The sequence below is a fragment of the Hypanus sabinus genome, chromosome 2, assembly GCF_030144855.1.
Source record: "Hypanus sabinus isolate sHypSab1 chromosome 2, sHypSab1.hap1, whole genome shotgun sequence".
Lineage (NCBI taxonomy): Eukaryota > Metazoa > Chordata > Chondrichthyes > Myliobatiformes > Dasyatidae > Hypanus > Hypanus sabinus.
In genome coordinates, this window is record NC_082707.1 from 206077516 (window position 1) to 206098885 (window position 21370).

Genomic DNA, 21370 nt, shown 5'->3' on the forward strand with positions numbered 1-21370 from the left:
AGGGCACAGCCTCAAAATTGAGTTACAACCTTTTAGAACAGAGGAAAGAAGGAATATTTTAGCCAGAGAGTAGTAAGTCTGTGGAATGCTCTGCCACAGATTGTGGTGGAGGCCAAGTCTGCTGGTATATTTAAGATGGAAGCTGATAGTTTCCTGATTGACTAGGGCATCAAAGGATATGGCAAGAAGGCAGATGTAAGGAATTGAGTGGGATCTGGGATCAGCCATGATAGAATTGTGGAGAAGACTCGATGGGCGGAATGGCCTAATTTTTCTCCTATGTCTTAAGAGTCTAGAAGATTGAGGGGTAATAACTGTTCCTGACTCTGGTGGTGTGGGTCCTGAGGCGACTGTACCTTCTTCCTGATGACAGCGGTACTAAGGTAAAAGAATATAGTGTTTAAAATTTAACCTACTGAAAGAACTTCATAAAGCAAACTTTGTTTACCTTGCTGCTACTGTATTATTTGGTGTCATTGATAAGTCAGGAAACAAAGGAGAAGAGCATTTTAAATCATGTGTTATTTTGCACACAGCAAGTGTAGAAAGAACACTGACCTCAATAAAATGTAAGTCTGGAAAAATCATTCTCCCTTTACAGAGTGTGAAGAAGTCAGCATTTCTAACAATCATTTCACAAAGCTGGAAACTTGCCACCAAAGACTTGGCTTCTGTTAAATATTGATTTTCTGGTCTGTAAAATCTTTGCCACATTTCTGGCCTACAAACTATAAAGTGGAAGAGCGATTATCTTAACTCAGTTCCGAATGGGAAAACTGAACGTCTTGCTGAACGTATCAATTACAGGTCAGGGACAGATTTTAGGTTTGGTGTGTGTTTTTGTAATTTACCTGAAGTTGTTTCCAACCAGTCTATAAATCTGACCCATCCACATGGTGGCAGCAGTTAGTACAGATTCCTCACACCCCGGCAATTGGCTATAACAAACCAGAGAACATCTGCAAATGCTGGAAATCCAAGTAATGCACACAAAATGCAGGAGGGAGAAACTGAGGAGGCCAGGGAGCGACTTTGGAAAAGACTACAGTCCACACTTTTGGCTGAGACCCTTCAGCAGAACTGGAGAATAAAAAGATGAGGTGTCAGGAGTCAAGGTGTGGGGGGGGGGGAGAGGAGGAAGAAATACAGGGTAATAGGTGAAACTAGGAGGGGGAGGGGTGAAGTAAAGAGCTGTTGAAGGAACTCAGGGTCCTGATGAAAGGCCTCGGCCCGAACTGTTGACCAGCACCAGCCCACCTGCCATCAGCATATACTGTATAGAGAAAGGTGCTGGAAAAGGGCCAGTAACATCACGAAGTGTCATGGACTCTTTCTCACTCCCATCAGGGAGGAAGCTACAGGCCAGAAACACCAGACTCAAAATCAGAGATTTTCCCCAAACAGTAAGGCTGATCAACACCTCCACCCACTAACCCACCACTACTTTATCATTTCCTGTCAGTCACCTTGTGTACAGATAACTCCTATACCTAGTGTTACTTTATGCACATACAATCTGTCTATATATATGCAAGTTTATGTATTGATATTGATTAATTTTTTTATTTTATTGTTGTTTTTTGTGAGGCATCAGATCTGGAGTAGGAACTAGTTTGTTCTTTACACTTGTGACAAGGAAACGACATTAAACAAACTTGAACCTTGATTTCCACAGATGCTGCCTGACCTGCTGAGTTCCTCCGGCATTTTGTGTAAGTGGACATGTAGCCTGTTCCAAAATGTTAAGTATATGCTGCCTTCCAGAAAAAAGCTGTTCCTCAGATCTGTTTTCTTAAACACACACATTAACACTCATCCCTTGTCTTCCCCAACCCCCATTCCCCCCTGCCCTATTACTCATTTACGCTGAGGGCAATAGTCAGTAATTAACCAAATAGCCAGAAAATCTCTGGGGCCCGCGGGCCTGGGAACATGAGTGAAAAGCAGAGAACATTTGGTTACAGGGAGAGCACGCAGCCTCCATACTGTGAGCATCAGAGTTCAGGGACAGACCTGTGTTCTCCATTCAAACTTCCATATTCAAGATTTAAGACTGATTAATTTCATTTCCTCTACTAAAGTATAAAAAAACAAAATAATTGTTTCTCCGGGCCTAGTGTAGCACAAATAAAGCCTCAAAAGAGAAGGAACACAATAATAAAAAAGCACAATTAATGCAAATACATACGATGGCTTATATACACTGGGGTCACATCCCCACTTTTCTATGCTACATAGATGATTGCATTTTCTGCACCCATGTGGAACTCGTCAACTTCACCCACTATGCATCCAACTTCCACCCTGTCCTCACGTTAACCTGGTCTATTTCTGACACGACCTTACCCCTTCTCAATCCCTCTGTCTCTCTCTCTCTCTCTGGAGACAGCTTATCTACTGATGATATTATAAACCCACGGACTTTCAGAGCTACCTTGACCATACCTCTTCCCACTCTGTTACTTGTAAAAATACCATCCCTTTCTCTCAATTCCTCTTGTCTCGACCTCATCTGCTCTCAGAATGAGGCTTTTCATTCTAGAATGAAGGAGATATCCTCCTTCTCAAAGAAAGCTTTCCTTCCTCCACCATCCATGCTGCCCTCAAACACATCTCTTCACATTTGCCCTCATCTCATTCTCCTGCCACCCCACCAGGGATAGTATTCCCCTTATCCTCACCTCCCACCACACCAGCATCTACATCCAGCACATAATTCTCTGCAACTTCCATTACCTCCAACGGGATCTCACCACCAAACACATCTTTCCCTTCTCCCCACTTCCTGCTTTCCACAGGGATCACTCCCCATGTGACTCTCTTGATCATTCACCCCTCCCACTGATCTCCCTCCTGGCACTTACCCTTGCAAGCTGTACAAATGCTACACCTGCCCTTACACTTCCTCCCTCAATACCATTCAGGGTCCCAAACAGTCCTTCCAGGTGAGGCAACACTTCACCTCTGAGTCTGTTGGGGTCATACACTGTGTCTGGCGCTCCCGGTGTGGACTCCTGTATTTCAGTGAGATGTGACGTGGATTGGGAGACCTCTTCACTGAGCCCCTACGCTCTGCCAGAAAAAGTGGAACCTCCCAGTGGCACCCATTTTAATTCCACTTCTCATTTCCCATTCTGACATGTCAATCCGTCGCCTCTTTTACTGCCGCGACGAGGCCACACTCAGGTTGGAGGAGCAACACCTTATTTTCCGTCTGGGTAGCCTCCAAGCTAGTGGTTGAACATTGATTTTTTGAATGTTCAGCAATGCCCCTCCCACCCCACTTCATCATTCCCCATTTGAGTTTCACTCTCTCACCCTGTCTCCTTGTCTGCACTCTCATGCTCCTCCCTCTTTCTTTTTTTCCATGGCCTTCTGCCCTCCCCTATTACATCTCCCCAATCTCCAGCCCTCTATCTCTTTCACCAATCAACTTCCCAGCTCTGTACTTCACCCATCCCCCTCCCATAAACAAGATGGAAATAGAGCTGTTTCCAAAGATGCAAGCAAAGGAGTTGCCACTAGGCACCATTAATCCTCCTAAGCTACTCTGTCTAGGCCTTTCAACATTCGAAAGGTTTCAACGATTCTCCCCTCATCTTTCAAAATTCAGTGAGTACAGACCCAGAGCCATTCCTGAAATCATCCTTGTGAACCTCCTCTAGACCCTCTCCAATGCCAGCACATCTCTTCTTAGATATGGAGCCCAAAACTGTTCGCAATACTCAAGGTGAGGTCTCACCCATGCCTTATAAAGCTACAGCATCACATCCCCTGCTCTTGTATTGAAGACCTCTTGAAAAGAATGCTAACATTGCCTTTGCTGTCCTCACCACCAACTCTACCTGCAAGTTAACCTTTAGGGTGTTCTGCAAAAGGACTCCCAAGTCCCTTTGCATCTCAGATTTTTGGATTTTCTCACCATTTAGAAAAATTTCTGCAACTTTATTTCTATTACTAAAGTGCATGACCATGCATTTTCCAACATTATATTTCATTTGCCACTTTCTTACCCATTCTCCTAATGTCTAAGCCCTTCTGCATCCTACCTATAACTGCCTGCCCCGCCACCAAAAAATACTCGTCCTTATGACAGCTCACCATCAATTTGTCCAGAATTCATGATGCAGTGATTTATTCTTCATTTATTCAATTAGTTTGTTTTCTAAGCATCTATTCTCAAGAATTTCTGGTTAAAGTTTGTCCATGTTTATTGAGTTCTATTCTCCAAATACCTGTCAGCATCCATGTAAATTAAATGTAAACATGCATTCAACTTACTTTTTTGACTTTGACTGTACCCTCTTGTAGAGTTGAATTACATCAAACGTAATATTAGGATTCAATTAGTCTTTACTGAAAATCTACTCTGCCTTGTAAAAATCTCAGATACTTCTAATTTCTCATCTCTTTTTGAAGCTAGAGTGACAAAACCTTTGTAACAGTTTACTTATTTTAACAGAAGCTTTCTCGAGGTCACTGTCCATTGCAGGCTGACCGCTCCTCACTGTACATAAATGGCTCTTCCTTGGAGACAATTAGGTACATCAAGTTTCTGAGAGTGCACAAAATGAATGAGTATTGCAAACAAAATGCTGGAGGATCTCAGCAGGCCACGAGTCCTGATGGAAAGTCTGAGCTGGAAACATTGACTGTTTACTCCTTCCCATAAATGCTGCCTGGCCTGCTGAGTTCCTCCAGCATTTTGTGTGTGTTACTCTGATTTCCAGCATCTGTAGATTTTATCTTGTTTACAACATAATGGATGATCTCACCTGGTCCAACAATACCATCTCTTTGTTCAGTAACATCTCCACTTCCTGAGGAGATTGAAATGAGTGAGGTTCCCCATCCCCATTCCAACCAATTTGGCAGGAGCACCATTAAGAGTGTCCTGACTGGCTGCATCACAATCTGTTACAGGAATTGCAAGATATCTGACCCCCAAGTCCTTATAGAAGATTGTGTGCACTGCTGAGAGAATCACTGGGGTCTCTCTTCCTTCCATCAGAGATATTTATGAGGACCGTTGCATATGCAGGGCTCTTAGCAGTGCCGATGTTACCTCCCATCTGTCCAACAATCTCTTTGATCCCCCACCATCAGGCTGGAGATTCCGTAGCATTATAACTAGAATTGTTAGGATGGTAAATGGCTTCTTCTCCCAGACCTGAGACTACTGAACTGCCTGTCACCAACCAGGTTTTGTCACTTGTGTTTAACTCGTTGTAAATCCATCTTATTTTGTTTGTGGTAATATTACTTTATGTTTTGTGTGTGAGTGTTATATGTACTGTGTTGTGCACCTTGGTCCAGAGGAATGTTGCTTCATTTGTTGGTACACATGTATACAGTTGATTGACAATAAATTTGAATGTTGGCATCTTATCTAATAATATAGGAATGACTCAGTGGATATCTCAGTAGATGATAGTTTGAGGATAATGGCCTAGAAATTCTTATAGTGAAGGAATTAAAACTAGAACTTATAAACTAAATCCTGCAGGGTTCTTTGCATATGGTGCATAGAACTGATCAGAATTATGACAATAATCCTTGATGTACTGCAAACACGCATTAAGTTTTCCATATTATTAGTGATTTTACATGTAGTGCAGGAAGGAAATAGATCAGCTGGTTGAGTGGTGTCACAGCAACAACCTTGCACTCAATGGCAGTAAGATAAAGGAATTGATTGAGTCACATTACAGGTGACATACCAACACTAATGTGTAAGCATCCTTCAGGAGGGTGAACCCATGGAAAGGGTCTGGCTCAGACGGAGTTCCCAACCTAGTACTAAAGACCTGTGCTGATCAACTGGCTGGTGTGTTCCTCAACATCTTTAACCTCTCACTTCAGCAGTCTCAAGTACCCACCTGCTTCAATCGTACTGGTGCCCAAGAAGAACATGGTGACCTGCATCAATGACTATTGTTCAGTAACACTTACGTCCGCAATGATGGAGTGTTCTTAGTGGCCGGTGATGAAATGTATCAACTTCCACCAGAGAAGCGAATTGTATCCACTCCAATTTGCCTACCATCACAGCAGGTCCAGAGCAGATGCTATTTCATTGGCTCTTTACTCAACCCTGGAACTTCTGGACAATAATGATTATGATGCACATTATCAACTACAGCTCAACATTCAATACTATCATTCTCTCAAAACTAATCAATAAACTTCAAAACTTTGGCCTCAATACCTTCTTGTGCAATTTGATCCTCAATTACCTCACTTGCAGACCAGGGTCTTTTCAGATTGTTAACAACATCTCCTCCAAACCTCCATCAATGCAATTTCACCATAAGGCTGTGTACTTATCCCCCTTGCTCTTCTCACTTTATACTTATAACTGTGTAGCTAAGCACAGCTCCAATGCCATATGTAAGTTTGCTGATGACACCATTTTCACTGGCCAAATCAAATGTAGTAACAAAATAGCTTATAGGAGGGAGACTGGAAATCTGGCTGAGTGGTGTCTCAACAACAATAATGTCAGCAAAACTAAGGAGATGATTATTGACTTCAGGAGGAGGAAACCAAACCCCATTAGACAGTTGTCACTGGGGATCAAAGGTGAAGAGGATCAGCAATATAAATTTATAGACAATAGGTGCAAAAGTAGACCATTCGGCCCTTTGAGCCTGCACCACCATTTGGAGATCATGGCTAATCACCTACTATCAATACCCGGTTCCTGCCTGGTCCCCATATCCCTTGATTCCCCTATCCATAAGATACCTATCAAGCTCCTTCTTGAAAGCATCCAGAGACTTGGCCTCCACTGCCTTCCCAGGCAGTGCATTCCAGACCCCCACCACTCTCTGGGAGAAGAAGTTTTTCCTTAACTCTGTCCTAAATGACCGACCCCTTATTCTCAAACCATGCCCTCTGGTACTGGACTCTCCCAGCATCTGGAACATATTTCCTGCCTCTATCTTGTCCAATCCCTTAATAATCTTATATGTTGCAATCAGATCCCCTCTCAATCTCCTTAATTCCAGCGTGTACAAGCCCAGTCTCTCTAATCTCTCCAGTCTGGACATCCCAGGAATTAACCTTGTGAATCTGTAGATTTCTTGGTGTTATCATTTTAGAAGACCTATCATATAGCATATATAGCATATAAGTGCAATTAAGAAGAAAGCATTGCAGCACATCTACTTCCTTAGAAGTTTGCTAGACTCAGCATAACATCTAATACTTTTAACAAAATTCTATAGGTGTAGTGGAGAGTATATTGACTAGTATGGAAACGCCAATGCCCTTGAACAGAAAAGCTGACAAGAAGTAGCAGATACGTCCAGTCCATCATGGATAAAGCCCATTGAGCACATCTACACAGAGCAGGAAAACAACACCAGGTTATGCTCTCGTCTCACTGTTACCACGAGGAAGAAGGTCCAGGAGCCTCAAGACTCACAGCACCAGGTACAGGAACAGTTATTGCACCTCAGCTATCAGCCTCTTCAAACTGAGGGGATAACTTCACTCACCCCAACACTGAATTGTTCCCACAACCTACGGAAGCACTTTCAAAGACTCTTTATCTCATGTTCTTGATACTTATTGCTCATATAGTTATTTTTTTCTCATTTGTATTTGCAGTTTGCTGTCTTTTTCACATTAGTGGTTTGTCCGCCCTTTCAATCTTTAATTGATTCTATTATGGTTCTTAGATTTACTGCATACACCTGCAAGAAATGAATCTTGGGATTATATATGCTTTTATATATATTTTTTTAATTTATTTTTTTACTTTGAACTTTGATTCTGTCTCTAACCTTAATGTGTAAAGAGCATCCAAAGCAACCTAATCATGAGTAGAATTGCAAGCTGGAGGCCTGTTGCTCCAATGGCCACTTGCTGAGCTCCCTTACCTTTCCTTATCCCCTCTCTACAAGCATCTTCTGTTGCCCTTGAGGTCTCTTTTCATTCTTGCAATCATGCTCAAAGTTTAGAACAAGACTGGTGTTCCCTTTACATCTGGGAGAAACTGCTCTGTCTTCTAGACTTCAAATCAACCAGAAAGTACATCTGCTCTAGGTCCGCTGTGAATTACAAAAAGCATCCAAAGATCAGAGGATTTCTGCAACATTTCAAAAAAGAAACTAGTAATTAAACTATATTGGAGTACTTCATAATTTTAATCCCTAGAGAGTAGGGGATTCAGGGGAGACTTGATAGAGCTATGGAAAATTATGAAGGGTATAGACAGAGTAAATATAAGCAGTCTTTTTCCATTGAGGTTGGTTACTTAAAGCTGTCATTGCTGAGGGTGGTAATGGGGAGAAACTCCTACTATCTATTAAATGCTCCCAATGCCATGTGTCTCATGTAGCCTCTGACAATCAAGTCTAGATTTTGGTCTTCACATGTGGCTCAGCTACCAAGCTTGGTGGAACCATTTCTACTGACAAGAGAAGGGGCAAGGGTGGGTTAAGGGTGCCTTAAAACCAGTTGCTTCAAGCAGATGGAGCTTGTTAGCCATGGCTAGCAGCTCATCTAGGAGAAGGAAAACTCTGATCTCAAACCTCTGCTGCCTTATGACTATACTCACTCATTGGGAGAGCTTCGGGAGTGAACCTCAAGGGAGTCCCTAAGGTAGTCCTATGTTGAGTTGAACGTGGACGGGCAATTCTTGCAATGCTGCTGGTACCAAACTGTATTGGTCTCTGCCATGCCTTTAGCTTCATCAGCTCCGTGGAAAGGAAGAGTCTGCTACATGGGCAATAGCTTGCTTTCCATATCGTACTGCTTTAGCTTGAGTAGTATTTCAAGGCAACTGGAATGGTGGAAACAATTGCCAAGAACACAGGGCTATCTTACGCACAATCGTGTAGGCTGTGAGACAAATAAATACCCTGCCACCACTGAGGTCTCATCTCTAGGAGAGTGAGCTGTTCACTGGTTACTGCTTACCTGTACTACGCACTAAATATATTTATTAACTTACTTCTGGTAACATTGTGTTTTATGTGCTGAGTGTGATATATGTACTAAAACATCTTACGAAAAGTAATGGATTTATCCCAGTCCATCACAGGTAAACTCCTCCCCACCATTGAGTTAATCCACATAAAACATTGCCGCAGCAAAGCAGCATCCATTCTCAGCTTCTCCCAGCACCCGGGTCATGCTCGCTTCTCATTGCTGCCATCAGGAAGAAGGTACAGGAACCTCAGGACTCACACTGCCAGGTTCAAAAATAGTTATTACCTCTCAACCATCAGACACTTGAACCAAAGGGGATAAATTCATTCAAATTTACTTGCTCCATCAATGAACTGCTCCCACAACCTATGGACTCACTTTCAAGGACTCTTTATCTTATGTTCTCAATATTTATTGTGTGTTTATTTATTATTATTTCTTTCTTTTTGTTTTTTCTCAGTTTGTTGTCATTTGCACACTGCCTGAATGCCCAAGTTTGTGTGGTCTGTCATTGATTCTGTTACAGTTATTATTTATGCATTTGTTGAGTACGCCCACAAGGACATGATTTGAGAGTTAGGGGGCAGAAGTTTAAGGGAAACACGGGGGTATTTCTTTACTCAGAGAGTGATAGCTGTGTGGAATGAGCTTCCTGTAGAAGTAGTAGAGGCCAGTTCAGTTGTGTCACTTAAGGTAAAATTGGATAGGCATATGGACAGGAAAGGAGTGGAGGGTTATGGGCTGAGTGTGGGTAGGTGTGGACTAGGTGAGATTAAGAGTTCAGCACGGACTAGGAGGGCCGAGATGGCCTGTTTCCGTGCTGTGATTGTTATATGTTTATATGGTTAAAATGAATCTCGGGGTTGTATATGGCGACACAGACATATTGTAATAATAAATTTACTAGAATACAAAAGCAAGGATATAATGCTGAGCAACACACACAACATGCTGGAGGATCTCAGCAGACCACGCAGCATCTATGGAAAAAGCACAGTTGACATTTCAGGCAGAGAGCCTTAGATTTCCGGTGTCTGCAGGTTTTCTCTTGGATGTAATGTTGATGCTTTATAAAACACTGGGCAGACTGTTCCTGGTGTATTGTGAGAAATTTTAGGCCTCTTATCTAAGAAAAGCTGTGCTGATTTTGGAGAGGATCCAGAGAAGGTTGAGGAGAATGATTCTAGAATGAGGGATTTAACATGCGAGGAACATTTGATGACTCTTGGCCTGTACTCCCAGAGCTTGGAAGAATGGACACAACCTTATTGAAAGCTATCAAATGTTAAAAGGCCTAGATAGTGTAGATGTGGAGAGGATGTTTCCCATAGAGGGGGAGTCTAAGACCAGGAGGAACAACCTCAGAAAAGAGAGATGTCCATTTAGAATAGAGATGAGGAAGAATTTCTTTAGCCAGATGGTGGTAAGTCTGTGGAATTCAGTGCCACAGGCAGCTGTGGAGGCCAAGTCACTGGGTATATTTAAAACAGAAGTTGATAGGTTCTTGATTAGCAAGGGCATCAAAGGTTATGGAGAGAAGCCAGGAGAATGGGGTTGAGGGGACGGATGGAAAGGCGGTGCAGAATCGATGGGGTGAATGGCCTAATTCTGCTCCTATGTCTTACGGAAATGGATAGTTAGTGTCTTGCGTTGAGACTTTTTGTCTGGACTGAACAAGTGGAGATGACCAATATACTGAGAGCTGGCCAGCGACAGATGGATGCAGGTGGGGAGGGCTGACATTTGTCTGTGCTGATGAGTCTGAGTGAGAATGTGGTCAACGAGCCGAAGAGCTCTAAAAGTCAGTGGAAGTTTTCTCCTTTTAACTAATGTATGAAGAGGCAATCACCTGAGACAGTGAATATATATCACTTTCAAATTAAGGAAGAAAATTCTGATGTGAACTATTGAGTTACTGATTCACCTAATTAATGTATCAATCTTAATGAAGAATCTTAGTTCCAATTAAATAATTTTTAAAATTAACAGATATTATTATCTGTAAGCATGATTCAAATTGAACCGTCTCCTTTATGGATTGAGTTAATTTACAACTGTTTGTAATGATGGTTGCCCATCATGCCCGATGATGATAGGAAACCTGTACGGGAGAGTTTTCAATGTGCAAAACCCATTGCACTGGGACAGTTCCACTCTTCTGGAATCAGAAGAGTGGATCCAGTGGTTTGAGCAGGCATCATAAACTGGGTTCATCCTTGATTGCAGTGGATGGCCAGGAAGTCTTCTATGCCTTGTCTTTCCCTTCGCTCTCCACAGAGCAACCCTGCATTGCTAGATCTCAACTGCACAATCTGCCCCAGGACAAGCATCTCACTGGAGTATGAGACCTGCTATCACTCTCACCCGGTTTGGCCTGGCAGTCGAAGCAGTGTAAGGGGGGTGGTCACTGTCACAAGCAAACACAGGTGAGAGCTGAGCTTCCAGTGGGGACCAAAGGTGAGTGAGCTGCCCAGTATGGACAGAACAAGCCTTTTACCAGAGGAGCCACCCCTTACACTGTTTAGATTGTCAATATTTAATGCAATATTTTGCCTTACACAAAATGGAACAAAGGTTACACACGAAAAGTTGAGGTCAGCATAGATCAGCCATGATCATGTTGAATATTCAGTTGAAAGCAAATCGCCACAGAATCTCAGAATCAGGTTTCATATTACTGGGAGATGTTCTGAAATTTTTTGTTATGCAGCAGCAGTACATTGTAATACATAATAATAAAAACTGTAAATGACAGTAAGTGCTGTTACATACCCCGTGGGTATCTTGTGACTGTCGTATGACCGTGATGTAATTGAGTATCTGGTGAGCATGATGTAATGGTCTTGTGATGGTGGGTGATGTAATTCCCCACCAGTATGAGGTCACATGATGTAATTGTCCCTCCAGTGTGAGGTCATGTGATGGCCTGTTTCAACAGGAATAAAATGGGAAAACCTTGCTGTGGCACAGGTTAGTTCATGGCTTAATTCGTCAGTTACTCCATTATGCTGCGTATGCACCTCATGACGCAGTTTTGTTTTAAAGTGGAGTTTTACTTTCTATCTAGGTCTCAATGCTAACTGCTGGCAGTTTCGCCACAATGCTGCCAGTTTAGTCCAGTCAGAGAGTAAAGAATTTATCGAAGTATGGAGACCGAACTTCGAGCAAAATTGGTGTCGTCAGTGGTATTACAGGATCGACCTTATTGAATCCTTGTTCAGAAGGTAGTGACCCTGCTTTGTGAGAGCAGAAAGGGTTTGCAGTGTTCATTTGCCAAGGAAAAGGTCAGTTCTTTTAAGCTGTTTTTATTTTCTTTGTCATAAATTCTTCAGGCAAGACATATTTTGGCTGGGGTCAGCAGTAACATCACGTTGTCGAGGAATTTGTTACTTCAGGAAAGTCTCTCCTAATTGACTGTATATAACACAGGGACTTTTGCATTTATCGCTTTGAGAACTGTTCGAGTTGCTGTATAGTAGTTAACTTCTGGTTAAGTTAATCATTTGTTTACTTTTCATTTTTATTGAGCAGTGTTTAATAAATGTTTTATTTGTTTATAAAAAACCTCTCTCAATTTTATATTCATTGTTGCCATATCGTAACAGTGCGTACAGTATATATATTTCATGCTCCGGGGTGGGGGGGGGTGAGGGGGTCATGGTCGATAATCCACCCCTGCATTTCTAATGACCAGTACTGTTTATTGTTCTTGTATTCAAATGTTTTTGTGGGATTATGGTGGGATGTTCAAGTTCATTTATTGTTATATTTTTTTCTGGGTTATATAGTTATTTTGTATTTGTGGGCCATCCTAACTGTAACCGTGGTGTGCGATGGTCACCTTCCCTGTCTGTATGAGACTGTTTGGGTTCACTTTCCAGGCCATGGGGCCTGGTCAGGTTTGCATTTATCACAATAAAACAGTTGTTGAGTTCTATGAGCTTCCTCATCTGTCATTATGGACCAAATGTTTGCCACAATTTTTTTTTAAATTAGATTAAATAAGCAGTGCAAAAAGGGGGAAAAAGAAAGTCTGCAGATGCTGGAAATCCAGAACAACACACACAAAATGCTGGAGGAACTCAGCAGGTCAGGCAGCATCTATGGAAATGAATAAACAGTCGATGTTTTCAACCAAGACTCTTCTTCAGGATACAAAAAATAGAGAGGTAGTGTTACTGAGTTCAATGCCCATTCAGAAATCTGATGACCGAGGGGAAGAAGCTATTCCTGAAATGTTGAACGTTTCTCTTCAAGCTCCTGTGCCTCCTCCTTGATGGTAGCAATGAGAAGAGGTATGTCCTGGGTAATAGCAGTCATTAATGATGGATACCAACTTTCTGAGACATCATGCCTTGAGAATGTCCTGGATGCTGGGATGATGGAGCTAAATGAGTTCACAACTTTCTGCAGTACTTTTTTGATCCTGTGCAGTAGCCCCTCTCTCCATACCAGGTGGTGATAAACCAGAGAGAATATTTTCCACGGTACATCTGTAGAAATTTGCCAGAGTCTTTGGTGACATACCTCAGAATCTGAATGAAGTATAACAGCTGTTGTGCCTTCTTGTGATTGCATCAATACGTTTGGCCAAAGATAGATCCTCAGAGATGCTGACACCAAGGAACTTGAAATTCTCTATTCATTGTCAAAGTGCATGCTTGAGAGTGTATATGTTACGACATCTCCTATATTCTATGTTTATCTTTATTTCCATTATTTTTTCATTGTTAGGTGTTAACAGTTAGGTAAAGATGTAAGTAGTAATTTAGCCTTTTTATACAGCCCTTGCATCACTATGGTTTTTGAAGAGCAAAATTTAATTAAGTGAGAGAAATTAAGTACTAAGTTTCAGAATAATTAGAAATGATTCACAGTGTTTAAAAACTGCTCGATCTACATTAACTTAGCAAGCTACATGTCCTTCACCAATCAAACACCAGGAAAGGGAAAGACATAACAACCAGAATTTAATTAGAAATGGTGGAGAAAAAACAAAGAAAGAAAATACTTGAAGCAGAAGTCCACAAGACCATAAGACATTAGAGCAGATTTAGGCCATTTGGCCCATTGAGTGCTCCACTATTTTACCATGGCTGATTCAATCTTCCATTCCACTCCAATCTCCTGCCTTCTCCCCATATCCTTTCATGCCCTGACCAATCAAGAATCTATCAACCTCTGCCTTAAATATAAATAATGACTTGGCCTCCACAGCTGCCTGTGGCAAAGAATTCCACAGATTCACCACTCACTGGATAAAGAATGTTCTCTTCATCTCCATTCTGAAAGGATGCCCCTCGATTCTGAGGCTGTGCCCTCTGGTCTTAGACTCTCCCACCATAGGAAGCATCCTCTGCACATCCACTCTATAAAGGACTTTCACCATTCAATAGGTTTTAATGAGGTCACCCCTAATTCTTATGAATTCTAGTGATACAGGCCCAGAGCCATCAACGCTCTTCATAAGACAAGCTTTTTAATCCTGGAATCATTTTTGTGAACCTCCTTTGAACCCTCTCCAGTTCCAGCACATCCTTTCTAAGGTAAGGTGCCCAAACCTGTTCACAATCCTCCAACTGAGGCCTCACCAATGCTTTACAAAGTTGCAACATTACATCCTTGCTTTTATATTCTAGTCCTCTTGAAATTAATACTGACATTGCATTTGCCTTCCTCACCACTGACTGAATCTGCAAATTAACCTTTAAGGAATCCTGCACAAGGATTCCAAAGTCCCTTTGCACCTCAGATTTTTGTATTTTCTCTCCGTTTAGAAAATAGTGAACCCTTTCATTTCTTCTGCCATTCCATTTGTGACACTGTATTCCATCCACCAGTTCTTTGACCATTATCCTAATTTAAGTCCTTCTGCAGCCTCTCTACTTCCTCAAAATTACCTTCCCCTGCACCTACATTCATATTGTCTGCAAATTTTGCTACAAAGCCATCAATTCCATCATCCAAATCATTGACATATAACATAACCATATAACAATCACAGCATGGAAACAGGCCATCTCGGCCCTTCTAGTCAGTGCCGAACGCTTACTCTCACCTAGTTCCACAGACCTGAACTCAACTCATAACCCTCCATTCCTTTCTTGTCTGTATACCTATCGAATTTTTTTAAAAAAACAATATCGAGCCTGTCTCTACCACTTCCACTGGAAGCTCTTTCCACACAGCTACCACTTTCTGAGTAAAGAAGTTCCCCCTCGTGTTACCCCTAAACTTTTGCCTCCTAACTCTCAACTCACGTCTTCTTGTTTGAATCTCCCCTACTCTCAATGGAAAAAGCCTATCCATGTCAACTCTGTCTATACCCCTCATAATTTTAAATACCTCTATCAAGTCCCCCCACAGACTTCTATGCTCCAAAGAATAAAGACCTAACTTGTTCAACCTTTCTCTGTAAATTAGGTGCTGAAACCCAGGTAACATTCTAGTAAATTTCCTCTGTACTCTCTCTACATATAATGTAAAAAGAATCGATCTCCACACAGAACCCCCTTACACACTACTAGCCACAGGCAACTGGTCAGAAAAGGCTCCCTTCATTCACAATTCTTGCCTCCTGCCAATCAGCCACTGCTTTATCCATGGTAGAATATTTCTTATAGGGCTCATAGCTTGTTAAGTATCCTTATGTGTGGCACCTTGTCAAAGGCCTTCTGAAAATCCAAGTGCACAACATCAACCCATTCTCCTTTGTCTATCCTGCTTGTTATTTCTTCAAGGAATTTCAACAGATTTGATGGGCAAGATTTTCCCTTGAGGAAACCACGCTGACTATGACTTATTTTACTGTGTGCCTCTAAGCTCCCCAAAACTTCATCCTTAATCATTGACTCCCACATCTTCCTAACTACTGAGGACAAACCACCTGGCCTATAGTTTCTCTCTCTTCGTGATGTGTGGAGTGACACACATGGAAAATGCAAATCTTATAGAAAGATACAGGATTGGCAAGTCTGTAACAACCATCAACCACCTATTTACATTAAACTTACATTAATAACATTTTTAAACTCTCAAGTTCAAGTTCAAGTTTATTTTCATTCCACCATATACTGTCAATCCAAAAATTACTCTTCTGGTTGCCCATGTAGCAGGCTCTCCATCTTCACGCATCAGATGAACTCAAAGAAACAGCAAAGAACCATTCTGTTTGGCAACAACAACAAGAGATTCCAATCGGCGTTGAAATCCAGCTCCGGATGCTCTCTCTGGCTTTACACCTGAAGCCTTCCCCATGTGTGAGTAAAGCCAGAAGGCTGTGGAAGTTTGAGATCAGAGTATTCCTTCTTCTGATGAGCTGCCAAACATTGCTGCTCAGCCCATCTGCTCGAACTGATTGGTTTTAAGGCACGAGTAACCCACTCTTGCCCATTCTCCTGTTAGTGATAATGGTCCCTCTGGGCCAAGTAACTAAGCCACACCTGAAGGCCAGAAGCTGGACTTGGTAGTCACAGCTATTTAAAATGCATTTCATTGGGAAAATTTAATAGGTAGTGGGAGCTTATTCGCATTACCACCCCCCCCCCCCCCGCCAGCTAGAACAGCCATAAGGAACCCTAAAGTAATACTATCACAAATAAATTAACAAATAATAAAATATATTACAGAAGATTGACATTTAGCATAAGGACATTTCCAACACAGGTCAAAAAGTAAACAATATAACACTACTGGATCTTCATACGTGATGAGATCTGGGTGGGGAAAGGGAATTCAGTAGTCTCACAGTCTAGGGAAGTAGTTGTTTCCCATCCCATTAGGACAAGGACATTAGCCCTTGCCCTAATGTTACGTTGCTTCCTGCCTGATAGTCGGGAGATGATCAAAGAGATTTTGAAACAGATGGAAAGGATCATTGACAAGGGCCCTGCATAAGCAGCACTCCTGATAAATATCTCTGGTGAGTGGAAGAGAGACCCAATGATCCTGTCAGCAGCGCTCGTAATCCTCTGTAGGGTCTTGCAGTCAGATACCTTGGAATTCCCATACCAGATGGTGATGCAGCTGGTTAGGGCACTCTCACTGGTTCTCCTGGAGACTTTGTTAGAAAGGTGGGAACTGGAGGGAGGAGCCTCACCCACTTCAGCCTCTTCAGGAAGTAAAAATGCCGTTGTGATTTCATGACGAGTGAGGTGGTGCTGGGGACCAGGTGAGATTATCCATTTTGTACTCTCTCAGAAACTTGATGCTCCCAACTCACTCCACCTTCTCATTAATGCTTCCCAGATTCTAAGCCTTACCCACACGCTGGCTAGATAACTGACCGATACTTGCACTTGGAATGTAGGAAGGAAGTGAGGCTTGCAGAGGAAGCACATGAAGTAGCATTTGGAAGATGTAAGCTCCACACAGACACGACAAGGATATTGATTGGAGTGCTGCCCAGACACAACAGAAGCATTCCCGCACAGGTCTGGGAAGAGGTTTAAAACGCAGTAAGTTTTTCAATGGGAGTCAGTGATTGGGGAACTACACAGACACAACAGAAGCATTCCCGCACAGGTCTGGGAAGAGGTTTAAAACGCAGTAAGTTTTTCAATGGGAGTCAGTGATTGGGGAACTGTGCAGCCACTACAGAAGTGCTCCCGCACAGATCCGGTGAAGATCTTTAAAAACCAGGTCTCTATAAAAGAGGGGTACCACCGAGCAGACCAGTCATTGTGGGAGTGCTTGTCAAAGCAGTCTGAGGCAGAGTACATAGAAATCTACATCACATTACAGGCTCTGTGGCCCACAATGTTGTGCTGATCATGTAACCTGCCCTAGAAACTGCCTAGAAATTCCCTAGTACATAGCCTCTATTTTTCTAAGCTCCATGTACATATCTAAGAGTCTCTTAAAAGACCCTACTGCATCCACCTCCACCACTGGCAGTGCATTCCACACATCCACCACTCTCTGTGTGAAAAACTTACCCCTGACATCCCCTGGTACCTATTTCCAAGCACCTTGAAACACTGCCCACTTGTGTTAGCCATTTCAGCCCTGTGAAAAAGCCTTTGACTATCCACACAATCAATGCCTCTCATCATCTCATACACCTCTATCAGGTCACCTCTCATCCTCCATCACTCCAAGGAGAAAAGGCCAAGTTCACTCAACCTATTCTCAGAAGGCATGCTCCCCAATCCAGCTAATATCCTTGTAAATCTCATATGCACCCTTTCTGTAGTTCCCACATCCTTCCTGTAGTGAGGTGAAAAGAACTGAGCACAGTACTCCAAGTGGGGTCTGACCAAGGTCTTATATAGCTGCAACATTACCTCACAGCTCTTGAGCTCAATTCCACAGTTGTATGCCAACAGACCATACGCCTTCTTAACAATACCATCAACCTGTGCAGCATCTTTGAGTGTCCTATGGATTCAGACCTCAAGGTCTCTGACTCTCCACAATGTCACGAGCCTTATCATTAATACTAGAGTCGGTCTTCAAATTTGACCTATCAAAATGAATCACTTCACACTTAACTGGGTTGAACTTCATCTACCATTTCTCAGCCCAGTTTTGCATCTTATCAATGTCCCGCTGTAAGCTCAAACAACCCTCGAGACTATCCACAACATCCCCAACTTTTGTATCATCTGATAACTTACTAACCCACCCTTCTACTTTCTCATCTGGGTCATTTATAAAAATCACAAAGGAGAGGGGTACCAGAACAGATCCCTGCGGAACACCACTGGTCACCAACCTCCATGCCAAATACAAACCATCTACAACCATCCTTTGCCTTCTGTAGGCAAACCAATTCTGGATCCACAAAGCAAGGTCTCCTTGGATCCCATGCCTCCTTACTTTCTGAATGAACTTTGCTTGGGGAAGCTTATCAAATGCCTTACTGAAATACAAATACACTACATCTACTGCTCTACCTTCATCAATGTGTTTTGTTACATCCTAGCTTATTACACTGAGGGTAATCCAGAGATTACCACCTTGGAGGACCTGCTATTCGGCCCCCTTCCTAACTACCTAAACTCACTGCACAGGACCTCTACCCCTCTCCTGCCTATGGCATTTGTACCAACATGTACCACGACCTCTGGCTGCTCCCCCTTCCCCTCAAGAATATTCTGCAATGGCTCAGAGACATCCTGGACCTTTGCAGCTGGGAGGCAAAACACTATCCCAGTGTCTCTTTTACTGCCACAGAACCTCCTGTCAACCCCCTAACTATTGATCCCCTCTGACTATTGCCCCGTCTGACTTCACCCTACTCTTCTGAGGTTCTTAAACAATGTCAGTGCTACTGGTCTGGCTGCTGCTGCCTTGCCCAGATAGGTCATCCCCCCTCAGCAGAATCCAAAGGGAACTTGTTACTGAGGGGAAAGGCCATGGGGAGATCCTGCACTGACTTCCTTCTCCCTTTACCTCACTCGATATTCATCAATCTCCTCCCAGAACTCTGCACTCTGGGTGTAACAGTCGTATCTATCAACTGCTCTGCCTCCTGGATGATCCTAAGTTCATCCAACTCCAGCTCCAGCTCCTTAATGCTATCTTTCATGAGCTGGAGTTGCCTGCACTTCCTGCAGATGTACTCATCAGGGAAACCATCAGGTTCCATGAATTCCCACATCTGACAGGAGGAGCATTCCACTGCCATATCTGCCATCTTGTCTGCACTGTACAATGGGCAAGAAGGACTGTATCAGCAATAGCAAAAGGAAAAGCCTACCCTACATAGCCGTTTCTTTGCCTCAGCAGCTTCTCATCAAATCCTCTAAGCTCCCACTCTAACAATGACTGTTCTGCTAGACCATATCTCTCTTTTATGGTTTAAAAAAAATCCCCTATACAAGGAGAAAGATTCAGCACGTTCGGTGGTGCTCCACCTGCCTTTCACTGCCACCGATGCCTCTGATGCTGCCCACGCCTGGCACTGGCTACCGTTTTTAAGAAAGACCTCTACTCAAGGAGAAAGAACTCACCAGGTTTGTTGCAAACACGAGGAAATCTGCAGGTGCTGGAAATTCAAGCAACACACACAAAATGCTGGTGGAACACAGCAGGCCAGGCAACATCTATCGGGAGAAGCACTGTCGACGTCTCGGCCCGAGATGCTCTCCTATAGATGCTGCCTGACCTGCTGCGTTCCACCAGCATTTTGTGTGTATCACCGGGTTTGGTGGTGCCCCGCCCGCTACCAATGCCTCTGACCCTTCCTGGATCAACAAGGCTTTGGCAAGAAAAGGCAGATGCAAAGTACATAGGTAAGCTCATTCTTTATTTCTTGTTTAAATCTCGAGAGAATAGGGAATACGTCTACAGTGCTAGTGTTCTGTTCTGGGAGTCAGACGTGGGATTTCTAGGAGACTTCCAGCCTTCCCGATAGCCACATCTACACCAGATGCATCGAGATGTAGTTCCTAAGAGACAGTGTTAGGGAACTGGAGCTGCAGCTCGATGACCTTCAGCTTGTTAGGGAAAATGAAGCAGTGATAGACAGGAGCAACAGGGAGGTAGTCAACCGAGACTGAGTCAAGGGTATAAGCTACAGGAGACAGGTAAATGGGTGATTCTCAGGAGAACGTCAGGCAGTGGAAAGCACTCCATGGCCATCCTCTGCAACAAAAGGTACTCTATTTTGAGTATTACTGGGGGAAGAGCGACCTATCTGGAGATGCCATGCTTCTGGCACTGAGACTGGCCCTGTGACTCAGAAGGGTAGGGAGCTGAAGATGACAGCAGCACTCATAGGTAGCTCTATGGTTAGGGTACAGATTGGTGATTCTGTGGACGTGAAAAGGAAACACGGATGGTAGTTTGCTTCCCAGGTACCAGGGTCTGCGACATTTTTGGATGTTTCCACAATGTCCTGAAAAGGGAAGGGGAGCAGCCAGAAGTCGTGGTACATATTGGTACCAATGACATGGGTAGAAAAAGGGAGGATGCCCTGAAAACAGACTACAGGGAGTTAGGAAGGAAGCTGAGAAGCAGGACCTCAAAGGCAGCATGCTTGGAAATGCAATAATCCCTCCAATCTTCCTAGACAAATCCTCCATCACCCTCCTGCAGTAAGCACCCCAATCTTTCAGGGCAAATCCCTCACCATCCCTTCCCTCAATAATCGCAACTTCTTCATCAATTTCTCCATGCTCCTACCTCAACAATATCCCCAATCTTCCTATACAAATTCTCCATCTTTCTCCTTCAATAATCCCCCCCATCTTCCTAGTCAAATGACATCTCTTTCAATCTGGAAGCTTCAGCATTCATGATTCAAAATTGTTAAATGTCATTTTCAGTGCACAAATGTAAAGGAGAAAGAAGTAATAGTTACTCCAGATCCATAGCAGTACAAAAACAAACACAATGAGACAAAGAACAAACATGAGGAAATATGCAGATGCTGGAAATTCAAAAAACATACACAAAATGCTGGTGGAACACAGCAGGCCAGCCA